This window comes from Mesocricetus auratus, unplaced genomic scaffold, assembly GCF_017639785.1.
Source record: "Mesocricetus auratus isolate SY011 unplaced genomic scaffold, BCM_Maur_2.0 Super-Scaffold_100037, whole genome shotgun sequence".
NCBI classification, from domain to species: Eukaryota; Metazoa; Chordata; class Mammalia; order Rodentia; family Cricetidae; genus Mesocricetus; species Mesocricetus auratus.
In genome coordinates this window covers 452,487-469,784 of record NW_024429215.1, presented here as the reverse complement: position 1 = coordinate 469,784, position 17,298 = coordinate 452,487, and the positions used below count along the sequence as shown (strand labels likewise).

General features: G+C 40.2%; 1 pseudogene; it reads right to left on the bottom strand.

Annotated features, from left to right (window-relative positions):
• Positions 1-5,070: 5,070 nt before the first annotated feature.
• LOC101826327 lies at positions 5,071-13,317 on the bottom strand (annotated as a pseudogene).
• Positions 13,318-17,298: the final 3,981 nt, after the last annotated feature.

Here is a 17,298-nt window from a genome sequence, read left to right as displayed (position 1 = left end):
GAGAAACCTTACAAATGTGGAGAATGTGATATGTCCTTTCACCAGAGTTCAAATCTTAGAAAACATCAGATAATCTATACTGGAGAGAAACCATACACATGTCCGCCACTTGAGAAATCCTTTTCCTCCAAGAAAAGTCTTAGTACACATTAGAGAGTCCATACTGGAAAGAAACTGTAAGAAATACCTGCAATGTGACAAATCCTTTGCCTAGATAAAAAATCTTAGAACATCTCAGAGAGTTCACACTGGAGACAGGTATTACTGATGAAATGAATGTAAGAAGATATTGGTAGCTGCTCATATATTGGAGCACATCAGAAAATTCATATCACAGAGAGAAACTTCACAAAAGTTTTGACTGAAGCATGTATTATATCCACCATTCAAATCCTAGATGCCAACAGAAAGTCCATACTGGACAAACACCATTGTAAATAATGTGACTTAGCATTTATACCATGTTCTTGACTTAAACATCCTAGGTATACACAATGAAAACACAAAGATAAGGAACTTCTGAAAAACTTTATATAAGTTTTAAAACTTATAACACAAAATATATATTGAAATAAAATTCTGCCAAAATAATTGTGTGAATTATTTTTAATATGTGTGGATGCCTGGGCTACAAGAATTTCCGTGCACTACCAGTTGTGTGAAGACTGTGATGGACTCAAGAGGTTATTATATCCCTAAAGCTGTACTTAAACACAGTTGTGAACTATGTATCTTATTCAACATCCAAAAACTGAGAATAATGTCATGCAAGATGATATACGCCTTCAATCCCAGGAATTGGTAAGCCAAGGCAAGAAGATCTCTGAATCTGAGGTCACCATGGTCTACATAGTCAGTTCTAGGGCTGTCAGGACTTCATACTCAGTCATCATCATCATCATAATGACAAAATATAGTAAAACAAAAATGTGGCAAAGACATCTAATTGTGCTGTACATTACACAACTCGTATTTTCAAGAACTACATAAAGTTTTGGCATATATAATACCTATGCATCATTATCCATTAGAAGTTGCACCCATCAAACACATTCAATTAGACAAATCCTTTCCCTAGTGTTCAAATTGCTCACAAAAGCAAATCTCACCCTAAACTAAATGTAAAAAAGTGATCTCATCATTTGCTCACTTCAAAATCTTCATAGTTGAACAAAACTTTCAAATAGAAAGAGGGTGAGTGAGTGTAAAGAGAGAAGCCGTCCATATTCGTCCAGCCATTTCTGATGGGAATGTTGAAAATCATGGATCCAGCCCAGCATCTTTACCAAGGTAAAGCAAACCTTAGTTATATGATGCCCTCAACCTGAATTTATCTATCCCTGTTTAGTGAATTCTATATACACAAAGGATCAGCAAAGTCTAACACAGTCCTCCTTTCCAACCTGTCAAGCAAAGGGGTTGCCCATCCCACAAACAGCATATGACATAACAGGCATGCTTGCAAATGGCTTAGAAATATCCAATGACTTTGGCTCAGTGGTGCACAGTGAAAATCTTTTTCAAAATAAAACAAAACAAAAAAAAACTACTTGACACATGCCAAAAAGTAGATTCCTGTGTGGTTTGTCTTTGCCGTATGAGTATGCAGCCTTTGGTTATATTACTGAGTGGAATTGCTGGGTCTTGAGGTAGATAGATTCAACTGAGAAATCAACATACTGTTTTCCAAAGTGACTGTAAAAGTTTAAATTCCCATCAGCAATGGAGCTGATGGAGCAGAAGCAGAGATTCACACCTAACCACTGAGCTGAACTCCTGGACTCCAGTTGTAGAGAGGGAGAAGTGATGAACAAAGGGGAAACCCACAGAAACAGCTGACCTAAGCAACTGGGTGCTTCAGGACTTTAGACTGACAGCTGGGTAATCTGCAGAACACTGAACTAGGCCCCCTGATTGTGGGTGTCACTTGTGGGAGCTTGGGTAGTCTAGAGCCACTGGCAGGGGAACAAGTATTTATCCCTAGTACATGAACAGGTTTTTGGGAGCATTTTCCCTATGAAGGAATAACTTCCTCAGCCAAGATACAACAGGGAGGGCCTTAGTCCTGCCCCAAATAATGGAACAGATTTGATGATTCCCTCATGAAATGTCTCATTCTCTCTGAGGAATGAATGAGGGTAGGATTGGGAGATGGTGGGGCAATTGGGAGGACTGGAGAGAGAGGGATTTAATATTGGTATGTAAATGGGGGTTTTATAATTGTGAAAAATAATGAAATCCCCATGGACACTTGGCTCAGTGGTGCCTAATGTCCAAATTCTGGAGGCAGAAGCAAGTGGATCACTGAGAGTTCAGCCAGTTTCATAGTCCAAGCTCCAAGTCAACTAGATAGACAGAGAACCTAACCTCATATATCAAAACAATAAAAAACTGAAGAAATACTTCACTTGGAAGTAATGAAAAATGGGGAAGTATTTACTCCACAAACATAATAAATGACATGTTTCATTAACTGCCTATAGACCCTCATGGAGGTAAAGGAGACTTGTGGGACCCTCCCTCAGCCAGAAAGAAATCATAACTGCCCTAGTATTACACAGTTTCTAATTCATAGGACTTCTGAACAGTTATGGGTCTTTACATTATCCACTAAATACTGTAAGAGGAGACATCTTTCACCTAGGATGAGAGTAGTAAAAAGCCATAATTCTAAACATGAGTATTTAGATGATAGATTAACAAAAATATCATTAAATAACAGAAGTAGGTTGTCTCCTCTGACATATAAACTCCAAGATTGAATTTTTGATCATTGCATGAATTTCTGTCTATATGTCAGATGTCTAAACTAATCAAGAGAGAGATTGGTTATACCCATAAACAGTCATGCCAGCATTATTGCACCTGTATAAAGAACTTGCCCAGTAGGAAGGTATTGAATGTGCTGGGTTCAGGGGAAAGTAACACAATTGACAATTTCCCTGCCAACAGCCTTTAAAAGGGAGCCAGGAAGGAGAGTTCCCAGGTATATCCAACATTTCTTCTCTCTCTCTCTCTCTCTCTCTCTCTCTCTCTCTCTCTCTCTCTCTCTCTCTCTCTCTCTCTCGTGTGTGTGTGTGTGTGTGTGTGTGTGTATGCCTGTTTCTCTCCCTCTTTGTCCTGCTGTCTCACTCAGGCATTGCACCAACACACAGAGAAACACATAACCTCTTTGGTGTATTTAGCAACACAATGTACTTAGGGTGTTCAAACAAGAGCACTGGCTGTTTTGTTGGGGATGTCTCTTCCTAGCAATTCTTAGGCAGAGAACCAGTACTTGGTACAGAGAGTTACACTGCATACCATTTTTACTGGGAACCTCATGATTTACCCATGTAGGATTCCTCTGTTCAGTGTTTTAAAAATTGTATTTCCTAATAACTTGAATTAAAGTGTGATTTCATGAGGCTTCTTCATAATTCTTACTCTTGGTTATCCCACTTACTAGTCTTCCTTTTTTCTGGCCCCATTCCCAGTTAAACATCAAGCATACATTAGACAGTTCACACACTTTCATAGCACTTGTGTTCTACTATTCTCCTCCGTGTATCTAGGCTGAGAGAGTATCCCTCCATAGGGGATGTGCTCTGAAAGTCCATTCTTGCACTAAAAATAAATACTGGTTTCACTGTCTGAAGCCCCATAGACTGCCCAAGCCCTTCTAAAGACACCCACTCATGCTCAGTGGGCTTGGTACGGCCTCATGCTGGCTCCCCAACTGTCATTCTGGGTCCATGAACTCCCACTTGCTCAGATCCGCTGTTTCCCCAGTATGGTATTGATTCCTTTGTTCATCACTCCTCCCTCTCTATAGCAGGAATTCTGCTCAGTTATTAACTGTGAATCTCTGCTTCTGCTTCCATCAGCTACTAGATGAAGGCTCTATGATGGCATTCAAAGTAGTCATCAATCTCAGTAGAGGAGAAAGGTATTTAAGGCACCCTCTCCACAATTGCTTGGATTTTTAGTTGGGGTTATCATTGTGGATTCATGAACATTTCCCTAGTGCCTAATTTCTGGTTAAGCACATAACTGTTCCCTCTATTAGGGTACATTTTTCCCTGCTGTCTTTCTCTATTCTTCCTCTAACTCAACCTTCCTGATCCCGCATGTTCTCCTTCCCCCTTCTCCTCTCTTCTTTCTCCTATCTCCCTTCCCACCCAGTTTACGCAGGGACTCAATTTTCCCCTTCTTCATGGGTCCATGTATGTGTCTCCTAAGGTTCTCCTTGTTTCCTAGCTTGTCTGGGTTTGTCAATTGTAGGTTGGTTATCCTTTGTTCTTTGTTTAATATGCAATTATGTGAGAATAAATGTCATGTTTTCTTTCTGAGTCTGGGTTACCTCACTCAGGATGGTTTCTTCTACTTCCATCAATTTGCCTGGGAATTATAAGATTTCATGGTTTTTTTCTGCTGAGGAGTATACCATTGTGTAAGTGAACTATATTATCTTTATCCATTCTTTGGTTGAGGGGCATCTAGGTTGCTTCCAGATTCTGGCTATTACAAATAATGCTGCTATAAACATAGTTGAACAAATGTTCTTGTTGTATATACCTATGAGTGGAATTGCTGAATTTTGAGGCAGACTGATTCCCATTTTCCTGAGAAACTGCCACAATGAATTCCAAAGTGGCTGTACAAGTTTTCATTCCTGCCAGTAATGGAGGAGTGTTCGCCTTTCTTCATATCCTCTCCAACATAAACTGTTGTTGATATTTTTGATTTTAGCCATTCTTACAGGTGCAAGTTTGTGTCTCAGAGCTGTTTTGATTAACATTTCCATGATTGCTAAAGATGTTGAGCAATTTCTTAAGTGCCTTTTAGCCATTTGAGCTTCCTCTATTGAGAGGTCTCCATTTCAATCTCTACACCCTTTTTTATAGTTCTCAAATTTATTTTCATTTGGCTGCCATTTTATGAAGAATTCCTTAGATTGTGTTGCCTGACACCCAAGAGTTAGCAGGCATAGCTTGGTTGCTATAAATACTGCTGCTTGGAAGCAGAGCTGCCATGTTGGAGGTGAGACTCTAGAATTTATTACTGCCATCCTATTCCATCTGCATGGCATCAGAAGGTTCTGAACAGCTGGTTTGGAAGGTAGCCAAGGTGCAGGAAAGATGTCTGTGCTTCCTTTTCAGTGCATGGCCAACTCCTGCACAGCAGGTGGCAAGCTATCCACAAGGCCTTTATAGTTCCTACACTCTCTTGCACGTATGTAACTTTCCCATCAAACTCATCCACAGAACTTTTATATCAGGGCTCAACCTAGGAAATGGTGCAGTTCCAGTGCTGTTCTATCTCAGAAAGCAGCTGCATTTCATGGTACCAGATGGTACAGCAGCCACCTTCTTTGGGCCTCATGTCATACCATCCTTTCCCACAGTTGCTGCACACATGATACCAAAACGTTTCTTTTTCTGCTGTCACCAGGGAAATGGCCAGGCCCATCCTTTCAGCTCACCCCTACTCTGCCAAGCTAGTGCATGTAGCTCTGCTTCTCATCAGGCAGGGTGACATTTATTACATACGAACACAGTGGATGTCATTTCCCCTACAAGCTATATCTGTTCAAACAAAGAATCTTATGTCTCTTTTCTTAAATCTTTCCAAGTTCTGCTTTGACTCATTAGGCTTTCTGTCCCTATGAAGACTCACACATGAGAAATGGTATCCTTTTTATCAGATGCACCTACTTGTTGTATAAAATATTGCTCCAAGCTATCACAGTCAACTTTAGTTCTTTGCTTGCTCCACCTGGTGTTCCTTGATTGCATAGACAGCACAGTCCCTGTTAAGTATTTTAATAGCTTCAGACTATATCCCTGGACTGGTATCACCAGCTCTTCTTGTGCTGTCTTTTGCATGCACACAGTCAGTTTGGATGTGGTTCTTCCCAGGCTGTTTCCAGAACTTGTCAGTTATAGGATTTACAGGGATGATTGCTTGGTGCACAGTACCTGGAACAGAATTTTCCCCTTCCAAATCGACCCACCTGGGAAATTGCATTATCTTCTCAGATAGTTTCTTTACAAAGAAAGAATGCAACGTGACAGAGCAAACAATCACTTGAAGATTTTTCCCATCAGAAGTAATCTGAAGAACTGATGGTACATCCGCTTGATAAAGGCAGAATAACCCCAAGAGACAAGCCCATCTGCTTCATCCAGAACTAAGAATCTAACTTGAGAGGGGACCAGCAGGTCTAGGGGACCATAGGAACCAGTGGTTCTGGCAGGTCTAGCAGGACCAGGTAAAACAGGCCCCATATCCAGGCCTGCATTCCAGTGCCTGGGGATTGTCTGGGCTGTCACAGAGTTTCCCATCCAGGCAGGAGCCACACACCCCAGATACCAGGTCTTTTCTTCCAACAAAGGGAACAGGGGACCAGGTGGGAGACTACACACCCCAAATTCCTGGGTTGTTCTCCACCCACAGGACCAGGATTAGGACCAGGAAGAGAAGAACTACCAGGGTATTGGACTTTCTTGCATGAACCGAATGGGAACTCTGGTCCCCTAACTACCAGACTAGTAAGGGACTCTTTCTGCACCCACTAGAAGAAGAGATGGGAAAGAGATAATACAAAAACACACTCAGCAAGGGAAAACAGATATTACACTGCCATATTGTAGAGATTCCACAGCAGCAAGACTCCAACATGCCAATGCAAATGAAGCAGAAGAAAATGGCCTTAAAAACAACTTCATGAAAATGATAGAGGCCCTAAAAGAGGATATAGAAAACTCCCTCAAAGAAAAGGAAGAAAAAGCAAACCAAAAATTGCAAGAAATGGAAGAAAAAAACAACCAAAATTGCAAGAAATGGAAGAAAATACAAATCAAAAAATGCAAGAATGAAAAGAAAAACAAACCCAAAAATTCATAAAATGAAACAAGTGGATGAAAAGACAAAGCAAAAATTGCAAGGAACAATTCAAACAGTGCAAGGGATGAAAACTGAAATAGACACAATAAAAAACACAATCTGAAAGATGGCTGGAAATAGAAAAGCTGGGCAAATGGTCAGGGACTACAGACACAAGCATTACCAACAGAATACAAGAGATGGAAGAGAGAACCTCAGGTGTTGAAGATACACTAGGAAAAGTTGATTCCTCAACCAAAGAAAATCCTAAGTGCAACAAATCCCTAACAGAAAACATCCAGGAAATATGGCACACCATGAAAAGACCAAACCTAAGAATAATAGGTATAAAAGAAGGTGAAAAAAAGCATCTCAAAGGGACAGAAAACATATTCAACAAAATTATAGAAGAAAACTTTCCCAACCTAAAGAAAGACATGCCAATGAAGGTACAAGCAGCTTACAGAACACCAAATAGAGTGGACCAGAAAAACTAGTCCCCTCATCACATAATAATCAAGACCCCAAATATATAGGATAAAGAAAGACTATTAAGAGCAGTTAAGGAAAAAGGCCAAGTAACATATAAAGGCAAACCTATCAGAATTACACCTGACTTCTGCATGGAAACTCTGAAAGCCAGAAAGTCATGGATAGATATTCTACCTACACTAAGAGACCATGGATGCCAGCCCAGAGTACTATACCTGGCAAAGATCTCAATCACTATAGATGGAGAAAACAAGGTATTCTATGACAAAACTATATTCAAGCAATACATATCCACTAACGAAGCCCTACATAAAGTTCTGTAAGGAAAACTCCAACCCAAGGAAATTAACTAAAACCAGAAAAAGATAAGCATTAGATAATACCACATTACCAACAGCCAAAAGAAAAACGGGGTAGAATTCCACACGTAATTCCACCACCAACAACCATTCCAAATCAAAGAAGAATGAGGAATCAATGGTCATTAATATCCCTCAATATTAATGGCCTTAACTCACCCATAAAAAGGCACAGGCTAACAGAATGGATTTGAACACAGAACCCATCCTCCTGATGCATACAAGAAACATACATCAGCATCAAAGACAGACATTACCTCAGAGTTAAAGGTTGGGAAAAGATTTTCCAATCAAATGGACCCAAGAAACAAGTGGGCGTAGCAAACTTAATATCTAACAAATTACACTTTAAAACAAAATCAATCAAAAGAGATGAAGGGGGTCATTACATACTCATCACAGGAGAAATCCACCAAGATGAAGTTTCAATTCTGAATATCTATGGCCCGAATACAAAGGCACCCACATCTGTAATAGAAACATTACTAAAACTCAAATCACATATAAAGCCCCACAGCCTTATAGTGGGAGACTTCAACACACCACTCTCACCACTAGACAGGAATACCAGACAGAAACTCAACAAAGAAGCAAAGAGGATAATAAAAGTTATGGCCCAATTGGTATATATCTATAGAACATTACATCCAAATAAAAAAGAATATACCTTCTTCTCAGCACCATATGGAACCTTCTGAAAAAATCAACCACATACTTGGCACCATATCAAACCTCAGCAGGTACAAAAAAATTGGAATAAATCCATGCATCTTATCAGACTACCGTGCGTTAAAATTAGAGTTCAACAACAACACAAATTGCAGAACTCCTACAAACTAAAGGAAATTGAATAATTCAAAATTGCACCACTCCTGGGTCACATAAGAAATAAAAAAGGAACTTTAAGTCTTCCTAGAATTCGATGAAAATGAAGACACAAGGTACCCAAACCTATGGGACACTTTGAAAGCAGTGCTGCAGGGGAAGTTCATAGCACTAAGTGCCCACATGAAGAAACTGGAGAATAGTTATAGTAGAGAATTAACAGCACAGCTGAAAGCTCTATAACACAAAGAAGCAAACACACCCAGGAGGAGTAGACACCAGTAAATAATCAAACTGAGGGCTGAAATCAATAAAGTAGAAACTAGAAAAACAATGCACAGAATCAATACAACGAAGAATTGGTTCTTTGAAAAAATCAACAAGATAGACAAACCTTTGTCCAAACTTACCAAACAGCAGAGTGTGAACATGTAAATTAACAAAATCAGAAATGAAAAGGTGGACATAACAATGGACTCTGAGGAAACTCAGAGAATCATCAGGTCATACTTGGAAAACCTGTACTCCACAAAATTAAAAAATTTAAAGGAAATGCAAAATTTTCTGGAGAGCTATCACTTGCCAAAATTAAATCAAGAACAGATAAGCAATTTAAATAGACCTATAAACCCTATGTTATTAGAAGCAGTCATCAAAAGTCTCCCAACCAAAAAAACGCCCAGGACCAGGTGGCCTCAGTGCAGAATTCTACCAGAAATTCAAAGAGCACCTTATACTGATTCTTCTCAAAGTATTCCATCCAATAGAAGCAGAAGAGTCTTTGCCAAACTCTTTCTATGAGGCTTCAATAACCTTGATGTCCAAGCCACACAAAGAAACAACTAAGAAAGAGAACTTGAGACCAATATCCCTCATGAACATTGATGCAAAAATACTCAATAAAATACTGGTAATTCGGGTCCAAGAACACATCAAAACAATCATTCATTACGATCAAGTAGGTTTCATCCCAGGGATGCAAGGATGGTTCAACATATGAAAATCCATCAATGTAATCCACCATATAAACAAGCTGAAAAACAAAAATCACATGATCATCTCATTGGATTCAGAAAAAGCCTTTGACAAAATCCAACTCCCCTTCATGATAAAGGTCTCAGAGTGATCTGGGATAACAGGAACATACCTAAACGTAATAAAAGCTATATACAGCAAACCAACAGCCAACATCAAACTAAATGGACAGAAACTCAATGCGATTCCACGAAAATCAGGAACAAGACAAGGCTGTCCACTCTCTCTATACCTTTTCAATATTGTACTTGAAGTTCTAGCTAGAGCCACACGACAACAAAAGGAGATCAAGGGGATACAAATTGGAAAGGAAGAGGTCAAACTTTCATTATTTGCAGATGATATGATAGTTTACATCAATGACCCAAAGAACTCTACCAGGGAACTCTTACAGCTGATTAACACCTTCAGCAAAGTGGCAGGCTACAAGATCAACTCAAGAAAATCAGTAGCCCTACTATATACAGATGATAAAAGGACTGAGAAGGAAAGCAGAGAAACATCACCCTTTACAATTGCCACAAACAACATAAAATACCTTGGGGGTAATGCTAACCAAACAAGTAAAACACCTGTATCGCAAGAACTTTGAATCTTTAAAGAAAGAAATTAAAGAAGCCGTCAGAAAATGGAAAGATCTCCCATGCTCTTAGATACGTAGGATCAATGTAATAAAAATGGCAATCCTGCCAAAAGCAATCTACAGATTCAATGCAATCTCCATTAAAATACCAGCACAATTCTTCACAGACATTGAAAGAACAATAATCAATTTTGTATGGAACAACAAAAGACCCAGGATAGCGAAAACAACCTTACTCAAAAAAACAACATCTGGTGGCATCACCATCTCTGACCTCAAGCTCTATTATAGAGCTGTAGTCCTGAAAATAGTTTGGTATTGGCACAAAAATAGACAGGTGGACCAATGGAATCGAATTGAACAACTTGATATTAACCCATACATGTATGAACATCTGGTCTTCAACAAACAAGCTAAAAATATGCAATGGAAAAAATGATTTTTTCCCCAATGGTGTTGGCATAACTGGATGCTGACATGTAGAAGAATGCAGATAGATCCATGTCTATTGGCATGCACAAAACTTAAGTCCAAATGGATCAAAGACCTCAACATAAATCCAGACATACTTAAGCTTAGAAGAGAAGTGGGTGGTACCCTTGAACGAATTGGTACAGGAGACAGCTTCCTGAAAATAACACCAGTAACACAGACACTGAGATCAACAATTAATACATGGGACCTCCTGAAACTGAGGACCTTCTGTAAGGCAAAAGACACAGTCAGCAAGACAAAAAGGCAGCTCACAGAATGGGAAAAAATATTCACTAACCCCACATCTGACAGCGGGCTGATCTCCGAAGCTTACAAAGAACTCAAGAAGTAAGTCTCCAAAACACCAAAGGATCCAATTAAAAAGTGAGCTACAGAACTAAATAGAAAATTCTCAATAGAGGAGTATAAAATGGTTGGGAGGCACTTAAGAAAGTGCTCAACATCCTTAGCCATCAGAGAAATGCAAATCAAAACAACTCTGAGATACCATCTTTCTCCTGTCTGAATAGCTAAAATCAAAAACACCAAGAACAATTTATGCTGGAGAGGTGGTGATGAAAGGGTAACACTCCTCCACTGCTGGTGGGAGTGCCAACTTGTACAGCCACTTTGGAATTCAGTAGGGAGATTCCTCAGTAAAATAGGAATAAGCCTACTACAAGACCCAGCAACTCCACTCTTAGGCATATATCCAAAAGATACCCATTCATACAAGGATGTCTGTTCCACTATGTTCATAGCATCATTATTTTAAATAGCCAGAACTTGGAAGCAACCTAGGTGACCCTCAACCAAAGATTGGATAGAGAAAATGTGGTACATTTACACAATAGAGTACTATTCAGCAGAAATAAACAATAGAATCCTGAAATTTGCAGGCAAATGGATGGCACTAGAAGAAACCATCCTGAGTGAGGTAACCCAGTCACAAAAAGAGAAACATGGCATGTACTCTCTCATATTTGGATTTTAGACATAGATCTTGGGAGTGCCAGCCTACAATCCCATGGCCAGAGAGTCTGGGAAACAGAACCTTCATTCAGTGGCTAATGGAAGAAGAGGCACACTACTATGTCTAAGCACTTAGCTGTACTCAAGGAATACAGCGACAGAGAGGGAGGACTGATGACCAAAGGGGTTAAGAGTGGGCTGGTTTAACCCCCAGAAACAGCTGACCTGACAGGGGTTAGCTCTTGAATCCCAGATTGATGCCTGGGAACCCAGAATGGGATTGATCAAGACCTCCTGAATGTGGGTATCAGTGAGGAGGCCTATTTAATCTATTGAGCCTTGGATAGTAGATAAGTATTTATCCTGGGTATACAAATGGACTTTGGGCTCCCATCCAACAATGAGGGATGCACTCTCACCCTGGACTCTTGGGGGATGGTCTAGACCCTGCCCTGGATAAAATGACAGACTATGGACATCCTCATGGAGGGCCTCACCCTCCCTGGGGAAATGAGGGGATATTGGAGGGGTTGGTGAGAGGGCATGTGAGGAGGGGACAAAAAGGGAGAGGGACCTGGGATTGACATGTGAAGCAACCTTGTTTCTAATTTAAATTTAAATTTAAAAATAAAAATAAAAAAGAATCTAACTCAAGGGAAGTTGAGCTTTCCAGTTGATACCAAATAAATTAGTCTTCCTGGAGTATCAACAACGTCAACCCCATTACCCGAAACTGATCCCAAGCTGTGACACCTCCAGCTCCTGTAACTTAGGGCTATCGATATTTTCTTGAACTGCTTGACGTTGTTCAACATTTGTTCAGCTGACTTCCAGGAGGGTTCCACAATGAGAGCTTTGGAGCATCAGGGACAAATTTTGTTTGTGACACCTGTGCAAAACCTGTGTGCTGTGACTTAACGCAGTAACTATCTGGGGCCTTGGAAAGACCAACAAAACCATCTTTTGGTGAAAACTTAAATTCTTCTTCACCAAAGTTTAATTTCAATTCAGCGTTCTTCAAAACACAAGCGGGGGAAAAGGGCTTATTTTTTATATGTGCTGGTATTTCAAATTGCAGACCAAGGTCTTTTCCATTCTTAGAGAACTTCATATGCCCTTTCTCTAAGTAGCAGCCAATGGTGTCACACATAGTGAATTCCTCTCTGTGATTATCAAACTGTTTATTATTGGATTTCTTTCTTGTTCCACCAAAGCCAAATCAAAACTTGTCAGTATGTAGGTTTAAGGAGGCCTGCATGGTCGACCACCCAACTCTGCACAGCCCTTGTTCATGACAGGATATCTCGTAATAGTGTTTCCCTTTCAGCAATCCTGTAGTGGCTCTACACCCATGCCATTGCTTCAATTCTCTGCTCTGACATCACGGGCCTTCTGACCCAATTGCAAAACCAGGATCTCTGTCATATCCGTTCATCTGATGTGTGTTGAGCCCCAAAACACCGGTTTCGATAGTCGTTTTCCCTTTCTTTCCTTCCTGTCGGTCTTTCAGGGTCTCACCCACAATGTGGATAACTGGAATACTAAAGGCACCAGTTTTTCCACTTCCTATTTCTGCTGCCATAAGTACATCTCCTCCTCCTAGGATCAGCTGATAGATTCTCCTTGGATATCAGTTGGCAGAAGCCAATCCATCTCTTCCACAGCTTATGCAATCTCAGGCATAACACTTGTCTCAGAGAAGGCCGCCATCTTAGCTCACTCTTTTGCTGCTCACTTGGTCATTGTACACCCCTTTTCACTGAATTATTTCGTGTTTTGGATCTAGAGTCTTAAATCTTTGCATGTTTTTGAGATCTGCCCTCTGTCAGATGAGGGGTTGGTGAATATCTTTTCCCATTCTGTGGGCTGCCATTTTCTGTTGTTGACTGTGTCCTTTGCCTTACAGAAGCTTCTCAGTTTCAGGAGGTCCAATTTGTTAATTGTCAATACCTGTCTTTTCTACTGGTGTTATATTGAGGAAGTCATTTTCTGTACCAATTTGTTTAAGGGTACTTTCCACTTTCTCTTCTAAGAGGTTCAGCGTGACTGAATTTATGTTGAGGTCTTTGATCCATTCGGACTTAAGTGTTGTGTATGGGTGACAGATATGGATCTATCTGCAATCGAGGACCTGCCCCCACTGGGAGAGATAACTTGGGGATAGAACAAACATCCAGAATCTGCCACCATCGGAGTCTGAGACCCTCACCCACCAGGAGATGTAAATTCCTCTCCTGCTCCCATCCTCCCTCATTGGAGGCCCCTGACCCAGGCACATAGTCCTGTCCTACTCACCAAATCCCTCAGAGTCCTGGGGCAGACCAAATCATTCAGGTTTTGCTGCCATTGGAGTCTTGGACCTGTAACTACTAGGAGAGAAACTTGGGCGAAGTCCAAACCATCCAGCATCTGCTCTGTGTCTTAACATTATATTTTCTAATAAGTTGGATGAGAGTCCAATTTTGTGAGGTTTCTTCACACATTATTCTTTTTGTTCAATGCATCCACTAGTCCTTCTTTACTCAGGTCCCATTCCAGTCAATATCACATGCACATTAGTCAATTCCCATACTTTTGAGGCACTCACTTAGATTGTTTTTTCAGCAGCCCACTCTGTTCTCCATGCCTGTACCACATAACAGAAATATTCAGTCCATGCTCTAATATCATATCACCTGTAATTTGCTATCCATTCTATCTTCCTGCATCTTACCACTACAGGCTTAGTTCCGGCTTCCTGGCATCTACATGTAGTGTTACTTTAACTCAGGCAGAAACAAGTTTGAAGTTGCGACAGATGTATGCATTTACCCATGTGTCGTTGATGGGCATCTAAGTTGATTCTATATCCTAGATACTGTCAATAAAATAGTAATGAACATGATGAGTGTTCTCATTGGTGAGATGAGAAGTCCTTTGAATTCATGCCTAAGAGTATTTACTATGTATCAATTCTCTCTAAGGTTAACCCTCTCATTATGTAGAATGCTCATTAAAACACAGGACAATAAAGAGATTTAAGGGAATGGGATGATCCAAGACACTAGACCTCAACCTTCCTAATGTGATACTTTGATAATGTTCCTCATGTTTTCCTGTTTCCCAACTATAAATGACTCTTGTTCTACTTTATGCCTGGAATGTTGCAACTCTCATGACCATACTGTAAATTTGAGATACACAGATATAAGTTAACACAATGAGTCTGACACAAGAGTTGTGTGCCACTGCTCTATGGGAAGGTGAAATAATACACCCAGCAGAGAATCTATTGAAGCTCAGGAATAGAAAACTTAATGGCTCTATTAAATTACAGCCACTGGAATGATTCACCTGTGCCCTCCTGCCTCAAGCATATCTAATCCATAAGGACTGCTACACTCTCAGAGAATCTGAGCTGTACCTCTATGAAGCAGACACCAATCAAGCAGACCACACAAGACAAGACAAGCAGCATGGAGGAAGTAATTAATGACTTGAAAGTCATTTGCTAACTCCCTTTGTGCTGCCTTCAAGCTGCAGTGATTCTTAGGTGTCTAGATTATTTCCATCACCCTCACAGAATGATGCAGTGATCATTGAGTCCTTTGTGCTTCTATTAGTAACAACGCACACACACACACACACACACACACACACACACACACTGTTGCATGTCACCACAATAAAACACATGAGTCCACATAGCTTTACATATGACTCGGTGGATAAGAGCACTGTCTGCTCTTTTAGAAGACTCACTTTGAATTCCAATTACCCTAGAGGGGACTCAGTCAGCAAACTCAGCTCCTGGGTATCCAGTACCCAGCTGCAGCTATACATGCAAGCAAATCACCACTAAAGAAGAAAGCAAACATGATGCTTATTGGTTCACTAGTGAGGTCATTTTGGTTTTCCACCATTTGTTTGTCTTTGATTTCTTATCTATGTATAATAGACATTTGGCATTGTTTCCACAGGAATAGTGTCACTCATCAATGATTAGCAGAGTAGTTTACTTTCTTTCAATTATCCACTGTTTTGGGAACACTAGAGTGATTTTAAAAGTCACTTCTTTATAAATCCCAGAGTATTGTTTGACCACCTTCCCTCACAGGTATGTAATCATTAGTTATCATTTCTATTCCTGAAAGTCAACATTGTAGCATGGGTAGCATGTTAGCTTAAAGGAGCCCTAGTCTGCATTTCTCTACAAGGTATGTTGTCAGAGACCTCTGGCCATCAACCAGGTATGGCTGCCTCACATACTCATAAGATGTGACTCAACCCTCATAGAAAGTAGATGACTCCGGACCACCCTGCTACCTGCCAAATTCCAGAAACAGACCTGCAGCTAATCTAGGGCATAGGCTTAAACAATAGAAGGTGGAATGTGAAAGATAAAGTTAGAGTCTGCAGTTAGGTTACCAGAGGACACAGGATGCCCTACCCATCCCATTGACCTTCATTCCACCAGGTTCATTGCAGCTATAGCACATCCCCCATTCCTTCCCCTCCTCCCTTCCCCTATATAAATCCCTTTGGGATGAATAAATTTGTCACCTTGATCAGACTCTTGTCTTGGTGTCCGTCCTTGTGTCCCCTGCCCCGTATCTTTTTCCTAGGTGTCCACCAGACCCATGATGAGTGTCCTGCGGGTCAGGACAGTATGTAACTTTTGATAGTTGTTTTGTTTAGTTTGGATTTGTTTCTTGTTTTGTTTTGTTTGATTTGTTTTGTTTTGTTTTTTAAACAGAGTTTCTCTGTATTGTTTTGGAGGCTATCCTGGAACTCGCTCTGTAGACCAGGCTGTCCTCGAACTCACAGAGATCTGCCTGCCTCTGCCTCCAGAGTGCTGGGATTAAAGGAGTGTGCCACCAATGCCTGGGTTCGTTTGGATTTGTTAATGTTGTTTGTTATATTATTTTATTTGCTTTTTAACATTTTTTAATTTTGAATTCAATATATAATTAGAATACTTATACTCTTTCTTTCCTTCTGAAAAATTCTCACATATACCTTTCCTGCTTGATTGAAAATCCAAGAATTTTTTCACTATCTGTTATTATACAGCATATAACTAGGTGTATTGTGAAGGATATTCTTGCTTGTCAATTTGAGTATAACTAGAATGAACTACAATCCAGATACAGAGGGCAAAATTGTGATGCAGAACTTCAGTCAAAACAACTACATGGATTTGATCTGGATTTTTTGGATGGATGATCCCCTTTTAATCTGGGCCACGCCTGGCTTGGAAGCCTATATAAGGACAAGGGAAGATGAAATGGAGTGTGTTTATCCTTTCCCTTCTTGCTTCCGTGTTACCAGAATGTGGAATTCTTGATGGCATTGGGGCCTACTTCTTTGGGATTCCAGCATATACAGAAGCCCAAATGAGACACACAACCTCATGGAATTGAGCACATACTAGATTATTGAACTATGCATTCACAACTAGACTATCTGGACTGAAGCCAATATGTCATTCCAATGAAATCATACATATGTATACATACATACAAATATTTGTGTGTCTATGTATGTATGAATGAATGAGATAAAGAGAGAGGTAATTCATCCCAAATATTGAGTGACTCCAGAGAACCCTAACTAATACAGATGTTGATATCACAGTGGTTCCAGGAAAATGGAAGTACAAGGATGTCACTTTGAAGTATCTGTAACAAGTATTTTGAATTCACCAGCACC